General features: G+C 41.8%; 1 pseudogene; it reads right to left on the bottom strand.

Moving 5' to 3' along the window:
• Window positions 1-2,546: 2,546 nt before the first annotated feature.
• Window positions 2,547-3,710, bottom strand: LOC128659541 (mortality factor 4-like protein 1; annotated as a pseudogene).
• Window positions 3,711-16,859: the final 13,149 nt, after the last annotated feature.

Here is a 16,859-nt window from a genome sequence, read left to right as displayed (position 1 = left end):
TTAACTAGGTAGAATAGTTAGTAAATAGTTATTAACTATTTACTAACTACCTAGTTAAAATAAATACAAATTTACCTGTAAAATAAAACCTAACCTGTCTAACACTAACACATAACATTACACTACAATTAAATAAATTACATTAATTAAATACAATTAACTAAATTACAAAAAAACAAACACTAATTTACACAAAATAAAAAAGAAATTATCAAATATTTAAACTAATTACACCTAATCTAATAGCCCTATCAAAATAAAAAAGCCCCCCCTCATAAAAAAACCCTAGCCTAAACTAAACTGCCAATAGCCCTTAAAAGGGCCTTTTGCGGGGCATTGCACCAAAGAAATCAGCTCTTTTACCTGTAAAAAAAAATACACACAACCCCCCCAACAGTAAAACCCACCACCCACGCAACCAAACCCCCCAAATAAAATCCTATCTAAAAACCTAAGCTCCCCATTGCCCTGAAAAGGGTATTTGGATGGGCATTGCCCTTAAAAGGGCATTTAGCTCTTTTTCCTTGCCCAAACCCCTAATCTAAAAATGAAACCCATCCAATAAACCCTTAAAAAAAACTAAAACTAACCCCCGAAGATCCGCTTACAGTTTTTGAAGACTGGACATCCATCCTCAACGAAGCTGGGAGAAGTCTTCATCCAAGCGGAAAGAAGTCATACTCCAGACGGGCAGAAGTCTTCATCCAGACGTCATCTTCTATCTTCATCCTTCTGACGCGGTGCGCTTCCATCTTCAAGACATCCGGCCCGGAGCATCCCCTTCTGTTGACGGCTACTGAAGAATGAAGGTTCCTTTAAGGGACGCCATCCAAGATGGCGTCCCTTGAATTCCGATTGGCTGATAGAATTCTATCAGCCAATCGGAATTAAAGGTGAAAAAATCAGTCAATAGGATTGAGCTTCAATCCTATTGGCTAATCCAATCAGCCAATAGGAAAGAAAGAAAGAAGAGGATGCTCCGTGCCTGATGTCTTGAAGATGAAGCTGCTCCACGTCGGAAGGATGAAGATAGAAGATGCCGTCTGGATGAAGACTTCTGCCCGTCTGAAGGATGACTTCTTGCTGCTTGGATGAAGACTTCTCCCAGCTTCGTTGAGGATGGATGTCCGGTCTTCAAAAACTGTAAGTGGATCTTCGGGGGTTAGTGTTAGGTTTTTTAAGGGTTTATTAGGTGGGTTTTATTTTTAGATTAGGGGTTTGGGCAAGGAAAAAGAGCTAAATGCCCTTTTAAGGGCAATGCCCATCCAATGGGAAGCTTAGGTTTTTAGATAGGATTTTATTTGGGGGGTTTGGTTGTGTGGGTGGTGGGTTTTACTGTTGGGAGGGTTGTTTGTATTTTTTTTACAGGTAAAAGAGCTGATTTCTTTGGGGCAATGCCCCGCAAAAGGCCCTTTTAAGGGCTATTGGCAGTTTAGTTTAGGCTAGGGTTTTTATTTTCGGGGGGGGGAAGGCTTTTTTATTTTGATAGGGCTATTAGATTAGGTGTAATTAGTTTAAATATTTGATCATTTCTTTTTTTTTTTTTTTGCAAGTTAAATTACTTATTTTATTATTTTACATAAAGCCATAACGTAACTGAACAGACTATGTAGCCATACACATACATTAACAAAACCACTTATCTGAAAGGTACTTGCAGCATATATATTTATATATAAAAAATATATACAAAGAAAAGCAGCATTTAACAAATGTCAAAAAACAACACAAGATTCAGACATTAAAGTTCAACATTTTTTAAGGTTCAACTCCAAGAACAAGTTCAACAAATAAGGAGTGCAGAGCAAGTGCACAGTTTAAAGGACAGTATATCAAACAAGCTATGAAATGTCAAATCCGTGTAGAGGAACAGTCAGCATTTCGTAACACATTCAGATAAACTGGCAAATAGCTGTAACACACCTGCACATCACAATAATTCTGTCATAGTTATTTGACTATTTAACAGGTCATGAAGTATGAAATGACCAGACTTTCCTTTTGTAAGTAATTCTGGAGAGAAGGGAAAAGAACAAGTGCTAACATATCTTGCAATAATTTTGGTCCTCCGTCCAGCGGATTTGATTGTTTACGCATCATGCTCCATTTTCTCTTGGCTCCCACACTGCCCTAAACTGGGCTAACAAAACGGTGTTGAAGATAAAGTAGCAGATTAATAATGTTGAATGACGTGTCCTAAATGTCACCCATGAATTCCTTCCATAGAGCATTCTATCAAATGAGCAGACACTGAGCATTAACGTCCTCTATCAGTAACATAGCTGTGCTATACTCCAAGTGTCAGTGAACATAATATTAATATACACATAAAAAGTCAGACAATTCTTTAGAAATCATGTGGGGGCCAGAGATTGTAAAGGACAAGGTGGTTCCACACAGGTACAAATCACACCTTAGTGGTGACAACAGCATCCAGATGCTAAATATTACTCTGATCCAGCTGCTAAATGTTTATATAAAAATTCTCCCCATATTCATAATGACACCCCTGGTATTCTTCCACTCCTTTGTATAGAAAGCACAGATTGGGCAGCCGACTGTGACCTAGATCAATCTAGTGATAGAGAAGTCTGTTACAGCCTGCTTTTAGTTTGGTCCTACTGCAAGGTTTCCTCTATCACTATACTGCCTTACGGTGGTATTCTGGGGGTGCAACTTCATAGTCACTTGCGCTGAACAATGTAGCAGAATTCTTGGCTAGATACTTAAGAAAGTCATGAAGGTAGTTCAGTAGCAATGCCAGACTTTTTTCATCCAGAGGAGTATATGACAACATGGCTCCTATTCGTACAAAGAGTCGAAGAAGGTGGGGTGCACCATATACGTGGGGACATTGGAGCATCTGGATGGTCTGCTAGGATGTCCCCGCATACTGGGGATGCTCAAACTTATAAAGCAGCTGTGTGTCCAGCATTACGTTGAAGTATTTCTTAATTCCAGCCACAACTTCATTCACTGCATACACCTTATTATCAGTGTTCCCCCTGGATTTCTTGTATGTAGCATACTCTTCCAGAATAGTTTCCACATTCTTTTTGGCAGGAAGATTAAAGAGCTGTTTCTGACGAGTGATGAGATCCCAGTCATCAACATGCCAGGGCTTTAATTCTTCAGGAATCTTTACCTTCACTTCAACCCTGTTCATAAAAGTTTCCTCAATTTCAACGGTGGGATCCACATGCGATCGCTTCTTGCGTGGCGGCTGGGACGTGTCACTGGTGCTATTGCCCTCCCCACTCCCAGGAGCTTTTTGTTTTTTTTGTTTTTTGTTTTCACTTCTACATTCTTCTGTTGAAGTGCAGCTGCTTTCTTTCCTGGGGCTGCTGCTCTCATCTTCTCCTCTGCATACTGATCTTGATTGGCCTTCTGAAGTTCTTTCTGCTTTTGCAGGCTAGTGTCCACGTATTTGAGTACCCTGCTCACTCATCCCAGCCCTGATCTATATCACACTCCTATCCTCGCTCATGCTTGGTGACTCTTTAGTTGCTCGCAATGTCCATTCTTTTGTGATGCCTGGTGCCCTGTGATCAGTGATTCTTATTCCAACCGCTGTAGTGAATGAAGTACTTCACCTGCTTGTGTTTGATAGCAACTTTCACACACTTTGCTTCATACAGGAGAGGCCCATGAAAACACAAGACACGCTCACCATCTTGGAACTGGGGCTTAGGGTCCTGCTTCTGCGCCATTTATAAAGTCCGAAACTTCGCATCTACCCAACGCGCATGCGCAGCCAATTTCTTTTTAATTTTGTGTAATTTAGTGTTTTTTATTTTTTGTAATTTAGTTAATTGTATTTAATTAATGTAATTTATTTAATTGTATTGTAATGTTAGTGTAAGACAGGTTAGGTTTTATTTTACAGGTAAATTTGTATTTATTTTAACTAGGTAGTTAGTAAATAGTTAATAACTATTTACTAACTATTCTACCTAGTTAAAATAAATACAAACTTAGCTGTGAAATAAAAATAAAACCTAAGATAGCTACAATGTAACTATTAGTTATAATGTAGCTAGCTTAGGGTTTATTTTACAGGTAAGTATTTAGTTTTAAATAGGTATTAGTTAGGTAATAATTGTCATTTGTTTTTAGATTTATTTTAATTATATTAAAGTTAGGGGTGTTAGGGTTAGGGTTAGACTTAGGTTTAGGGGTTAATAAATTTATTTAGTGTTAGTGATGTGGGAGGTTTAGGGGTTAATAACTTTAGTATAGTAGTGGCGGCGAAGTTGGGGATGCAGATTAGGGGTTAATAAATTTATGTAGGTGGCGGCGACATGGGGGCAGCAGATTAGGGGTTAATAAGTGTAAGTAGGTGGCGGCGATGTCGGAGGCGGCAGATTAGGGGTTAATAAGTGTAATGTAGGTGTCGGCAATGTCGGGGGTGGCAGATTAGGGGTGTTTATGTTAGGGTGTTAGGTGTAAACATAACTTTTTTTCCTCATAGGAATCAATGGGGCTGCGTTACGGAGCTCTCCCCATTGATGTCTATGGGGAAATTGTGCATGAGCACGTAAAACCAGCTCAAAGCAGCGCTGGTATTTGTGTGCGGTATGGAGCTCAACGCTGCCATATTGGCTGCTAACGCCGGGTTTTTGCAAACCTGTAATAGCAGTGCTATTAAAGGTCAGGGGTCAAAATAACTTGCAAGTTAGTACCAAGCCGCTCATAAAGCAAAACTCGTAATCTGGCTGATTGTGTTTTATGTATCTCATATAATCCTTATGCAAGTGCTGTTGTAATTCTGTGTTTTATGTGTTTAAATGGTTCCCACTTTTCTAAAAATGCTCAATATCTTCTTTTTTTCTATTACTTTTTGCTACCTCTTGTCTCTATAACAAACTACCTTATTCTATTACTCCCTCTCCCTTTTCACCTGCACTGTTCATTAGCCCATCTCTATTAAACTCACCTTACTTTTGTACTCATGAACTTTACCTATTCCTAAACACTCTCTCTCCCCACTGCACCTCGTCTCAACAACAGTCTCATTACTGCAAATCTGTATTTCATCTCATGTCACTCTCCTTCTTGCTTATACTAGCTACTGGTGACATCTCCCCTAATCCTGGTCCCCAACAACTTCCTAGCCGTGCACATCTATGTGTACCGTTCCATACACTCAGAAAACAAAACTCTGTAACCTTACTCACATTCCTCTTGTATCTAAAGCCACTACCCCTTTCACTTGTGCACTCTGGAACTCTTGCTTTGTTTGCAACAAGCTCACTTCTATACATGACCTCTTTATCTCCCGCTCCCTCAACCTTCTGGCTCTAACAGAAACCTGGCTTACACAACATCCACTGCTGCTCTGTCACATGGGGGTCTCCCCTTCAGCCACACTCCTAGGTCTGGTAACAGACAAGGAGGTGATGTAGGTATTTTACTTTCCTCTCATTGCATCTTTCAACAAATACATCTTCCCTCAAATTTTCCTCATTACATGTTGCAGTCATATAACGACCCCCTGGCTCCTCAACTCAATTTCTAGATCACTTGGCTGCCTGGCTACCTTATTTCTCTTCCTCGGATACCCCTGCCCTCATTCTTGGCGACTTCAACATCCCTCTTGACAATCCCACTGCCTCCTCTGCAAAACAACTTCTGCAACTCACTTTCAGTTTCTCACAATGGACTGACAAGATGGTCACTCCCTTGACCTGATCTTAAGCTATCGATGCACTATTTCAAACTTCACAAACTCCTCTTTTCCTCTTTCTGACCACCATCTCCTCACTTGCAACATATCATCCCTCTTTACAACTCTCCCTCCTTCTACTCCTCACACCAAACTTCGCAGAAGCATTATGTCATTAGATAAGCAACAGCTTTCTAATTCCCTCAAACCTCTCCTCTCATCCATCTACTCCTTTTCCTGCCCTGACCAATCTATTTGCCACTATAATTCCACCCTTACATCGGTCCTTGACAATCTGAACCCTACTGTAGCTCGGAAATCACACACTCATCCTCAGCCTTGGCATACTCCTCTGACACGGTACCTATGCAGAAGTTCCCATACTGCTGAGGGGCACTGGAGAAAATCTCGTAGTTCAGCTGATTTTCTTCATTACAAGTTCATTTTGAACTCCTACTATTCTGCCCTTAATCTCTATAAGCAACATTACTTCTCTTCTCTTATCTCTACTCTTTCTTCAAACCCAAAACGTCTGTTCTCCACTTTCAATACTCTTCTCCGCCCACCCCCACCTCCTAATACAACTTCTCTGTCAACTCAAGACTTTGCCAGCCACTTCAATAACAAAATTGAATCCATCAGAAACGAAATCAGCTCTCAACATACTTCCATTCTCTCACCCTCTCAAATACTCGCAATCAACCACAACCCATATAGCCATAGATTTAGCTCTTTCTTCCATGTTACTGAGGAAGAAATTTCTGCACTTATACTGCACTCTCACCTCACTACCTGTCCCCTTGACCCTATCCCCTCACCGCTACTCCCCTCCCTCTCTTCTACCCCTATACTCACACACATTTTCAAACTCTCCCTCAGCACCGGTATATTTCCCTCATCTCTGAAACATGCACTGGTCACACCTATCCTCAAAAAACCTTATATTGATCAAAACTCCCCATCCAAATTCCGCCCTTTTTCCCTACTCCCTCTTGCCTCAAAGCTTCTCGAATACCTAGTATATGCACGCCTATCCCATTTCCTTAAATTAAACTCCCTCTTTGACCCACTGCAATCTGGATTTAGTCACCTTCACTCCACAGAGAGAGCAACCGTTAAGGTTACCAATTACCTACTTACAGCAAAATCAAAAGGCCACTTCTCTCTACTTATCCTCCTTGATCTGTCCGCAGCATTTGATACAGTTGACCACCCTCTTTTGCTCCAAACCCTCCAATCCTTCGGCATTTGTGACACAGCCCTCTTGTGGTTTTCTTCCTACCTGTCAATCCATACCACAAGGCTTTGTCCTCGGTCCCCTTCTCTTCTCAATCTACACGTCCTCATTAGGTTCCCAAATAAAGTTCCATAGGTTCCAATATAATTTGTATGCCAATGACAGCCAAATCTACTTCTCTGCATCAGACTTATCTCCCTCCTTACTAACCCGTGTCACTAACTGTCTTTCTCACATCTCTTCCTGGATGTCCTCTCACTACCTCAAGCTTAATCTCTCCAAAACCGAGCTCCTTATTTTCTACCCTTCTTCCAAAATCTCCACCCCCATTCTTTCTATAACTGTCGACAACTCCATCATCACCCCTAACCCGCATGCCCAATGTCTTGGGGTCACTCTTGACTCAGATCTTTCTTTCACTCCTCACATTCAGTCCTTGGCTAAATCCTGCAGCTTTCACCTTAAATACATCTCTAAAATTAGACATTTCCTTACACAAGACACAACTAAGATTTTAATCCACTCTCTCATCCTTTCCTGCCTCGATTATTGCAACTCTGTCCTCTCTGGTCTCCCCAGCTGCCGTCCAGCTACTTTACAATCCATAATGAATGCCCAGCTGATGAAGCTGGGAGGAGCCCAGCGAAACGCATAAGGCCACGCCCATCTCAAAAGCGGAGGATTTCGGTAAGCTGTGAGCAGCGGCGGATCCAAGCCGGCTTTAATACAGGATACTCGCTGCCACAGTATTTTACCTCCTCCTTAGTTTGATACGTTGTTATCGATGTCCCTTGAACTCTGTACAGCCCTGTGAATTATTCTCACATCGTGACTGTGGTTACATAACGCTGTAGGCGCTTCTAACATACAGTAGCTTCAAATAAAGAACCCCGGTCAGTGTTACTCTATAGTGGGCTGAATATACACAGCGTGACAAGGGAATACTGGAGTCTCATAACAGTTTGCATGTGGAATATTGCTTTCTGGTGGACATCTATATGAAATCTGTCATTACATACCTCACATGTTTGAGGGTTTAGTCTGTAAGTGCGCATTTTGATGTTTTGTTTTTTATGTGAATAAAGTGCTAAGTGTTTTTAAATATGCACTTAGATTGGTGTTTTTTTTCCCTTGGCTGTGCTCCATCCCCCTTTCTGTATCTGCAGATTCCTCTCTCTTATGCACCACCTCTCACGAAGATCACACCAGTGATCGGAAGGGAGCTGCACTACGGAACACCAAAAGAAAAGGAACTTTACTTAAAGGGAAGTTTGAAGGGGTTTTTTTTTGTCTTATTTTTACACATTACTTCTCCGGAAAAGAAACTGCACAAGACTTTTGAACTTTATAGGACTATTTACCTGTGCTCTGAAATAAGTGTTGTTTTTCCAGCGGTTATTTTAAACTGCTTTATAGTATAAGTATCCTCTCTTATATTTTATATTTCAAATGTGTTTGATTTTATTGGTGTATTTTTATTAGTGTTATATGCAACCTGGGGTTTTCTTTTTCCCTTTAGAATTGGTATTATTATTATTCTTTTGTGGCGCTACCTAAGTATTGCATTTCTACACAATACTTTGTTCTTTTTAATAATAATAAATACTACGAAAAAAAATAAAAAATCTAACATTACAAAAAATAATAAACACTAAAAATAAAAAAGGGGGCGTGTCCAAGCAGCAGACATGGAGGGACACACTTCAAGGAAGCTCCTCAACTAATTTAATTCTTTCACTACCTATCTTCTTCATTATGCCCCATCTAGCTACATAATCTACGACATTCACCTAGAAGAAGTCACGGAGCTCACAAAACTTAATATTGCTCTGTTCCTACAAGCAGAACACTTACTCTGACCTAGCTGAGAAAATTTGCGGCCTAATACTACCGGCTCGGCATATCCCACTGACTAGTCCACGGATTGTCTAAAACCGTCTAGTTTTGTGTCACTGCCTAACCCTACCTGAATGCACAGCTCAAATATGGCAGAGGTCCTCTATTTTCAGATCCAATCTTTATTTAAAGACTTGGAACTACAGGCCATTCAATATTTTTGCGATCCCGGCTACGTCATAGGCCCGCCACGAGACGAAGGAGATCTTTGCCTGTTAAATGGAGCTGAAATGTGGGATACCAAGACACAACATGAGGAACCCGGATCAACTATACTACCCCTCTTCCCTAAGTCTCCAGATGATACGATACCCGGACAGATACCGGAGGGGCAGGGACCCACTTTATCGATGGCAGTTCCTGAAAGCATGCGGAGCAGAGCTGGGACGCACATCTCTCGTCAAGCCGTCGGCTTCCCCAATTCCGGTAAGACCGCAGAGACATTGACAATTAGAAAGTTTATCACGGTCTCACCGACTCCTTGCTGGGGGACAGGCTTCAACAGCAGAGCGCAGTATACTGGAACACCGAGTAAACACCAAGGTCCCCTACTGCACGCCAGCTGCCTGGTTGTACAGATCACTGCACCATACGAGACTCTCATCCCCTCTAGCCATACACCACATAACATCACTGATAGAGGGTTCATACCCGACGCATCTTGGCCCACTTGGGACTGGCCATTGAACCACCTGCTTCTTGCACTTGTACCCACACAGATACAGAAGAGAGGTGTTGGGTAATTCGATGACTTTACAGGCTATGCTGAGCAGGGTACCTGCTTACCTTCTGAATAATGATGGGTGCCAGCTATAAGTTTTGAAGTTAACTAAATACTAGTATATGTTTAAGATTAAGATGTTTGTTTATGTATATTTCCTGTGGCTCTCCAGACAGCGTTATAATTTAAATCTGAGGCTAGTTAGTAAGCTCCCTGACCTTATATACTGTTTAATATATACTGAAAGTTATAGTTTCCTTTAATATCTAATTTGAGGGCTTAACCTGGTATATCTCATCTCTAATTAATATGCCTCCCCTATGTCTGCATAGTCTATGGAATATATAAGCTCCCAAATTTTTCACGCTCTTGTGTTCACTACTATACTCCCCTATCCTGAGAATAGGATCTATGTTGGGTTTTAGCTTTGTGACCTTCAAACTTACATTTAGTTTTATATCCCTAATATAGATTATCTAGAATATTACCCACAGAATCTTCTTACTACTAGATTTCAGCTATCATATTGCCTATTGATAAAGATATGATAATTAGCCCCAGCTCCTGCTTACTCCATGGCAGTTAGTAAACTTGACTCTCGCATGGCACTACTGTGTCATATAACTAATAAGGCTAAACTATAAAAAACAGAATTTATGCTTACCTGATAAATTACTTTCTCCAACGGTGTGTCCGGTCCACGGCGTCATCCATTACTTGTGGGATATTCTCCTCCCCTACAGGGAAAGGCAAGGAGAGCACACAGCAAGAGCTGTCCATATAGCTCCCCCTCTGGCTCCGCCCCCCAGTCATTCGACCGACTGTTAGGAGAAAAAGGAGAAAACTATAGGGTGCCGTGGTGACAGTAGTGTATAAAGAAAAAGAAAAATTTTTCAAACCTGATTAAAAAACCAGGACGGGCCGTGGACCGGACACACCGTTGGAGAAAGTAATTTATCAGGTAAGCATAAATTCTGTTTTCTCCAACATTGGTGTGTCCGGTCCACGGCGTCATCCATTACTTGTGGGAACCAATACGAAAGCTTTAGGACACGGATGAAGGGAGGGAGCAAATCAGGTTACCTAAACAGAAGGCACCACGGCTTGCAAAACCTTTCTCCCAAAAACAGCCTCCGAAGAAGCAAAAATATCAAATTTGTAAAATTTGGCAAAAGTGTGCAGAGAAGACCAAGTCGCTGCCTTACATATCTGATTAACAGAAGCCCAGTTCTTGAAGGCCCATGTGGAAGCCACAGCCCGAGTGGAGTGAGCTGTGATTCGTTCAGGAGGCTGCCGTCCGGCAGTCTCATAAGCCAATCGGATAATGCTTTTCAGCCAGAAAGAAAGAGAGGTAGCAATAGCTTTTTGTCCTCTCCTCTTACCAGAGTAAACGACAAACAAGGATGATGTTTGTCTAAAATTCTTTGTTGCTTCTAAATAGAACTTTAAAGCACGGACTACATCTAAATTGTGTAACAAACGTTCCTTCTTTGAAACTGGATTCGGGCACAGAGAAGGAACAACTATTTCCTGGTTAATATTCTTGTTGGAAACAACTTTTGGAAGAAAACCAGGCTTGGTACGCAAAATAACCTTATCTGAATGGAACACCAGATAGGGTGGATCACACTGCAAAGCAGATAATTCAGAAACTCTTCTAGCAGAAGAAATAGCAACCAAAAACAGAACTTTCCAAGATAGCAACTTGATATCTATGGAATTTAAGGGTTCAAACGGAACCCCCTGAAGAACTGAAATAACTAAATTTAGACTCCAAGGATGAGTCAAGGGTCTGTAAACAGGTTTGATTCTGACCAAAGCCTGTACAAAAGCTTGTACCTCTGGCACAGCTGCCAGGCGTTTGTATAACAAGACAGATAAAGCAGAAATCTGTCCTTTTAGAGAACTCGCTGACGATCCCTTATCCAAACCTTCTTGGAGAAAGGAGAGGATCTTAGGAATTTTAATCTTCCTCCAGGAGAATCCCTTGGATTCACACCAACAGATATATCTTTTCCATATTTTATGGTAAATCTTTCTAGACACAGGTTTTCTGGCTTGGACCAGATTATCTATCACTGAATCTGAAAACCCACGCTTGGATAAAATCAAACGTTCAATTTCCAAGCAGTCAGCTGAAGAGAAATTAGATTTGGATGTTCGAATGGACCTTGTACTAGAAGATCCTGTCTCAAAGGTAGCTTCCATGGTGGAGCCGATGACATATTCACCAGGTCTGTATACCAAGTCCTGCGCGGCCACGCAGGAACTATCAGAATCACTGAGGCCTTCTCCTGTTTGATCCTGGCTACAAGCCTGGGAAGGAGAGGGAACGGTGGAAACGCATAATCTAGGTTGAACGACCAAGGTGCCACTAATGCATCCACTAGAGTGGCCTTGGGATCCCTGGATCTGGACCCGAAGCAAGGAACCTTGATGTTCTGACGAGACGCCATCAGATCCATGTCTGGAATGCCCCATAATTGAGTCAACTGGGCAAACACCTCCGGGTGGAGTTCCCACTCCCCCGGATAGAAAATCTGACGACTCAGATAATCCGCCTCCCAGTTGTCTACTCCTGGGATGTGGATTGCAGATAGGTGGCAGGAGTGATCCTCCGCCCATTTGATGATCTCGGATACCTCTCTCATCGCCAAGGAACTCCTTGTTCCTCCCTGATGGTTGATGTAAGCTACAGTCGTCATGTTATCTGACTGGAATCTTATGTATCCGGCCTTCGCTAGATGAGGCCAAGCCCGGAGAGCATTGAATATCGCTCTCAGTTCTAGGATGTTGATCGGGAGAAGAGACTCTTCCCGAGACCATAAACCCTGAGTTTTCAGGGAATCCCAGACCGCGCCCCAGCCTGATAGACTGGCGTCGGTCGTGACAATGACCCACTTTGGTCTGTAGAAACTCATTCCCTGAGACAGGTGATCCTGTCTACTGGAGCATGCACAGTTGTAATGGTCTTAAATGAATTCGAGCAAAAGGAACTATGTCCATTGCTGCAACCATCAACCCTACTACTTCCATGCACTGAGCTATGGAAGACTGCAGAATAGAGAGAAGAACTTGACAAGCGTTTAGAAGCTTTGACTTTCTGACTTCTGTCAGGAAGATCTTCATTTCAAAAGAATCTATTATTGTTCCCAAAAAGGGAACTCTTGTCGACGGAGACAGGGAACTCTTTTCTACGTTCACCTTCCACCCGTGAGATCTGAGAAAGGCTAGAACAATGTCTGTATGAGCCTTTGCCTTGGAAAGAGACGACGCTTGCATTAGAATGTCGTCCAGATAAGGTGCCACTGCAATGCCCCTTGGTCCTAGAACCGCTAGAAGGGACCCGAGCACCTTTGTGAAAATTCTGGGAACAGTTGCTAGTCCGAATGGGACAGCCACGAACTGATAATGTTTGTCCAGAAAGGCGAACCTTAGGAACTGATGATGATCTTTGTGGATAGGAATATGTAGATACTCATCCTTTAAATCCACGGTAGTCATATATTGACCCTTCTGGATTGTAGGTAAAATTGTTCGAATGGTTTCCATTTTGAACGATGGAACTCTGAGAAATTTGTTTAGAATTTTTAAATCCAGAATTGGTCTGAAAGTTCCCTCTTTTTTGGGAACTACAAACAGATTTGAGTAAAAAAAAACCCTGAACTTGTTCCACAGTTGGAACTGGGTGTATCACTCCCATCTTTAACAGGTCTTCTACACAATGTAAGAATGCCTGTCTACTTATTTGGTTTGAAGATAAGTGAGAAATGTGGAACCTTCCCCTTGGGGGTAGTTCCTTGAATTCTAGAAAATAACCCTGAGAGACTATATCTAGTGTCCAGGGATCCTGAACATCTCTTGCCCAGACCTGAGCAAAGAGAGAGAGTCTGCCCCCTACTAGATCCGGTCCCGGATCGGGGGCTACCCCTTCATGCTGTCTTGGTAGCAGCAGCAGGCTTCTTGGCCTGTTTACCCTTATTCCAGCCTTGCATTGGTTCCAAGCTGGTTTAGTCTGGGAAGCGTTACCCTCTTGTCTAGAGGCTGCCGAGTTAGAAGCCGGTCCGTTCCTGAAATTGCGAAAGGAACGAAAATTGGACTTATTCTTAGCCTTGAAAGGCCTATCCTGTGGGAGGGCATGGCCCTTTCCCCCAGTGATGTCTGAAATAATTTCTTTCAATTCTGGCCCAAAAAGGGTGTTACCTTTGAAAGGGATATTAAGCAATTTTGTCTTGGAAGATACATCCGCCGACCAAGACTTTAGCCAGAGCGCTCTGCGCGCCACAATTGCAAACCCTGAATTTTTCGCCGCTAATCTCGCTAACTGTAAAGCGGCGTCTAAAATAAAGGAATTAGCTAACTTAAGTGCGTGAATTCTGTCCATGACTTCCTCATACGGAGTCTCCCTACTGAGCGACTTTTCCAGTTCTTCGAACCAGAACCACGCCGCTGTAGTGACAGGAATAATGCACGAAATAGGTTGAAGGAGGTAACCTTGCTGTACAAAAATCTTTTTAAGCAAACCCTCCAATTTTTTATCCATAGGATCTTTGAAAGCACAATTGTCCTCAATGGGAATGGTCGTGCGTTTGGCTAGTGTAGAAACCGCCCCCTCGACCTTAGGGACTGTTTACCATATGTCCTTCCTGGGGTCGACCATAGGGAACAATTTCTTAAATATAGGAGGAGGGACGAAAGGTATGCCTGGCTTCTCCCATTCCTTATTCACTATGTCCGCCACCCGTTTAGGTATCGGAAAGGCATCAGGGTGCACCGGGACCTCTAGGAACTTGTCCATCTTGCACAAGTTTTCTGGGATGACCAGATTGTCACAATCATCCAGAGTAGATAGCACCTCCTTAAGTAATGCGCAGAGATGCTCTGATTTAAATTTAAATGTCACAACATCAGGTTCTGCCTGCTGAGAAATTATTCCTGTATCAGAAATTTCTCCATCTGAGAAACCCTCCCTCACTGCCACTTCAGACTGGTGTGAGGTTATGACAGAAAAATTATCATCAGCGCCCTCCTGCTCTACAGTGTTTAAAACAGAGCAATCGCGCTTTCTCTGAAATGCTGGCATTTTGGATAAAATATTAGCTATGGAGTTATCCATTACTGCCGTCAATTGTTCAATAGTAACAAGCATTGGCGCGCTAGAAGTACTAGGGGTCGCCTGCACGGGCATAACTGGTATAGAGACAGAAGGAGAAGATGTAGAACTATCTCTACTTCCTTCATCTGAGGAATCATCCTGGGCAACCTTACTATTTGTGACAATACTGTCCTTACTGTGTTTGGACGCTATGGCACAATTATCACATATATTTGAAGGGGGAACCACATTGGCTTCCATACATACAGAACATGATCTATCAGAAGGTACAGACATGTTAAACAGGCTTAAACTGGTTAATAAAGTACAAAAAAACATTTTAAAACAAAACCGTTACTGTCTCTTTAAATGTTAAACAGGGCACACTTTATTACTGAATATGTAAAAAACTATGAAGGAATTATCCAATCTTTACCAAATTTTCACCACAGTGTCTTAATGCATTCAAAGTATTGCACCCCAATTTTCAAGCTGTTAACCCTTAAAATGTGGAAACCGGAGCCGTTTGCAATTTTAACCCCACTACAGTCCCAGCCACAGCCTTTGTTGTGACTTCAGGGGGATATTTCAAGCCTTCTAGGAACTTTTTCAGTGGACACCAGACCCTCTCACATGCATCTGCATGCACTGTACTTAAAAGAAACTGCACAATAATGGCGCGAAAATGAGGCTCTGCCTAATACAGTGAAAGGCCCTTCCTGACTGGGAAGGTGTCTTAACTAGTGCCTGGTGATAAAAAACGTTCCCCAAATAATAAAAGTGTGAAATCCACTTCAAACTTTAAATAAAAACTTAAATAAACAATCAATTTAGCCCTTAAGAGTGTCCACCAGTTAATAGCCCATAATAAGCCCTTTATTCTTTCTAAGTCTAAGAAAATGGCTTACCGATCCCCATGAGGGAAAAATGACAGCCTTCCAGCATTACACAGTCTTGTTAGAAAATGGCTAGTCATACCTTGAGCAGAAAAGTCTGCAAACTGTTCCCCCCAACTGAAGTTCTCTCATCTCAACAGTCCTGTGTGGGAACAGCAATCGATTTTAGTTACTGCTGCTAAAATCATACTCCTCTTTTAAACAGAACTCTTCATCTCTTTCTGTTTCAGAGTCAATAGTACATACCAGCACTATTTTAAAATAACAAACTCTTGATAGAAGAAATAAAAAACTACAACTAACACCACAAACTCCTCACCATCCCCGTGGAGATGCTACTTGTTCAGAGCGGCAAGGAGAATGACTGGGGGGCGGAGCCAGAGGGGGAGCTATATGGACAGCTCTTGCTGTGTGCTCTCCTTGCCTTTCCCTGTAGGGGAGGAGAACATCCCACAAGTAATGGATGACGCCATGGACCGGACACACCAATGTTGGAGAAACAGCTCCTTGCAGGCTCCCTCTCAGAGTAATTCTTATTACAGCTGTTTATTAGGGGACCCTTAGTACACTACTCCACATTTTACCTATGACTATCTAGTATAGACCTTATTGGACCGTACATACGAACCTCCTAGGCACCTACTAGGGACCTCTAAGTACTATGATAATCTGCACGGGAGGCCTGTAAGTATATATATATATATATATATATATATATATATATATGTATTCTTTGGGAAGACCTACTGTACTATTGTAGGTTTGTATAGCTTGACATTACTCAACCAGAGGCTGTTATAGATTATTAATTTGTCTTATACTGTTTTTTAGTCTCCCATACAATTTACACCTGTTATTCATCGTAATATGAGTATGTATATCCTTTAATACTAGATAGATATTATGTTCTCATTCCCGAACTGTATAACTCGCTGAGATTTACTGTATGTCTGATATTTATAATTTATGATGAAGGCTATGAAGTATGTTATTGTTGTATTTACCTACACAAAGCGCTCAGATTACGGACGCCCCCAGCTCCAGAATATATTTGTCTCTCCCTATAATATAGCATTTTCCTATTGAGCTATTATGATTACTCCTCAGGGTACTGGATGGCAAGAGATTCTTGACAGCGCCTATTATCTTACAATAGAACCTTACCTCAATTTTTACTAAACCATTACAATTCAATGCCAGCGACCATTTTGCACATTTAAGTTAACTTTTACAAAGCCCAAGATGTTTATAAAACCTTACCCAGCATTAATCATCATATTCCTTAGAAGATCTTTATCATGGAATTAGTAGGACACGCCCCCCTTTCCCCTTTATTATACAAGTGGTTC

This window comes from Bombina bombina, chromosome 5 (assembly GCF_027579735.1).
Source record: "Bombina bombina isolate aBomBom1 chromosome 5, aBomBom1.pri, whole genome shotgun sequence".
Lineage (NCBI taxonomy): Eukaryota > Metazoa > Chordata > Amphibia > Anura > Bombinatoridae > Bombina > Bombina bombina.
The sequence above is the reverse complement of the archived record's forward strand: the minus strand, read 5'-3'. Positions and strand labels throughout refer to the sequence as shown.